We start from the raw sequence: 2,649 nt of genomic DNA, 5'->3' as shown, positions 1-2,649 counted from the left end.
TATTTCATTTTATCACTGTAGCTGCGGCATTTAGAAGAATGTGAGGGCATAATTAGACATAATGAACATTTTAATAATGAACCCACATGAACTCAGGTTTTTGGAAAAGAGGTGAAAGAACCGAATCCCTAAACTGGGTGCTGGGCTCAACCGTGGTAATAATTCTCTGCACTCACAATATAAAGAATCATAGAATGCTATGTGGGCTGTGAAAAGCAATGACAATCTGGGCTGTCATTTACACTTCTAAGTCCAATTCATTTCCCATTTTCTAAAGAAAGTCATTAGTGGAAGAATGCCAGAAACTGATTAACAGCAAAATAAGGTGGGGATCTGGTACAACGTGCCACTTGAGCTTTGTGATTCCAAGGATCTGGGCACCAGCACCAACCCAGTACCCCCGACATCTGTACTAAATAGTCCTCTTTATGTAACAACTTCTAATACCACAGTCTAACCTGTCCAAATGGTTTATGTCCATTAACTCACACAATAGTAAATTAAGTTTCTCCTGGGTCTACCAGAACTTTAAAAAATACTTGGGGCTTCCCTGGTGGCGCAGTGGTTGAGGGTCCGCCTGCCGATGCAGGGGACACGGGTTCGTGCCCCGGTCCGGGAGGATCCCACATGCCGCGGAGCGGCTGGGCCCGTGAGCCATGGCCGCTGAGCCTGCGCGTCCGGAGCCTGTGCTCCGCAACGGGAGAGGCCACAACAGTGAGAGGCCCGCGTACCGCCAAAAAAAAAAGAAAAAAGAAAAAAAAATACTTGAAGAGCAGTAAGAGTAGAGTCGGGGGCAAAGATCAGCTGGGAATCTTGTCCTAAAGGGCTTTAGCATCCTCTGATTATTTGGGGATCGCACAAGTGGTCAAGGAGAACTACTTCTGCGTAGAGACGAAACCCAAATAGCCATCTTCTAAGGAAATGTCCAAACAGATGAGCCATTTCTGTTTACCCTTTGGTTTTTTTGGTTCTCTTTTGGCATAATAGTGTTCTTGCCCTATCCAGCTGGCAAAACATTATCCCTCTTGATTATTACATAACAGAGCATCTAATGCCTGCCACACTCCTTCTCCTTTTCCTATGAGCTCTGTCCTACAGTTCATCACTGTGGTTACTCACTGGGAGATGTGACACCTGAAGACCCAGATGCCCACTTCTCTTGGCAGTGGCCTCCCTATGTCAGTATCCTTCCTCATTTGGCCCATCTAGACTGGTGCTATGCGGGCTGAAAAGTGACAAAAATAAATAAATCGATAAATAAAGGACAAACAATAAACATTATTAGTGAAAAAGAGGAAAAAGTTTAGAAGTCACCATGAAATGCCCTCAACATAAGTGCAGAATTTTAAAAGTGGACTTATGTGGCAAAAGAACCAAAACATCCCAATAACCAAAGTCTAATTATCCTTCATTCACGCAACGGCAAGCCAGGCAGACAAAACGTGGAAGGATCAGTCAGCCGCTACCCACATACACAATACATAATGTCCAGGGTTTTCCCAAGATTCAGTCCACAATAATATTCCCCATCTCCTAACTTCAACCTCTGTGGATTTCTTGCTCCAATATTTGACCCCTCCTCTCCTGAATTCCCACTGTATTTCAAGTCTGAAGCAACATGTTAATAGTGCCTATACACTGTTATATACTCTTTTGTTTTCTTCCTTATTAGCCTTACCTCCTCATAAATATGGCAAGTTCATGGAGGCAGTATCTAGCCAGTGATTCTCCCATTGTGAAAACTGTATTTTCATGTAACATGCCAATAAAACAAAATTGTAATTGCTTCCACCAGCAAAGGAATGAAGGAAAGACTGAAATAATAAGTTACCCAACTTGAACCATTCTGCATAAATCCCTGGATGGGCTTAAATTCGTCAACGTTCAGAAGCATTTCAGGACCCAAGGATCAACAGTAGTATCAGTTGATGGTAGCAACGTAGGGTAGGTAAGAGAAATTCTGAAATTGTCTGAAATTCAAATGGGGATGAAGTGATTTGGGCTTGAGCCAAAGTGGACGGTGGTCCATAAACATTGTTGTTAGATGGATAGAAGTAGATGGGCTTTACACTCTAATTCAGAGGGAGAGTGAAGAAAACTTGCTGATGGACAGAAGTTTGGAAGGCTTCATGCAGGCAGAGTGACATGATCTGTTTTACCCTTTAGAACCTGCTCTGAGGGGATGAACTGTAGGCGAGCCTCTTAGGGGGAGCAGGGAGACAGAAGGTGGTAAAATAATCCAGACAGAGGCTACAGGGCTTTGACCATCGAAGTGGCAGCAGAGACAGAGAGAAGACTTAAGTTTGGAGTATATTCTGACTATAGAGAGCACAGGACTGATGAATGTTTTGATGCGGGGAGCAAGGAGAACAGATTAATCAAGGATAATTCCCAGAGTTGGAGCCTGAATATCTAAGTAGATGGTGGTGCATTTATTCAAATAAATTTGGGGTGGAAGATGGATTTGCAGATGGTAGGATTACTATTACTACTGGGGTTATATCTATTAGACACCTAAGTGGAGGTGTCTACCGTAGGGTGGGTACATGAGCTCCAGAAAGAGTCTGCACCTCGGCTATAAGAGCCTAGCTCATTGTCAGAGTTGACCAAATGGAGACTATCTTACATGTGTTTTACAAGGGATTTCTT

The sequence above is a fragment of the Tursiops truncatus genome, chromosome 13, assembly GCF_011762595.2.
Source record: "Tursiops truncatus isolate mTurTru1 chromosome 13, mTurTru1.mat.Y, whole genome shotgun sequence".
Taxonomy (NCBI): Eukaryota; Metazoa; Chordata; class Mammalia; order Artiodactyla; family Delphinidae; genus Tursiops; species Tursiops truncatus.
Note: the sequence above shows the minus strand (reverse complement) of the source record.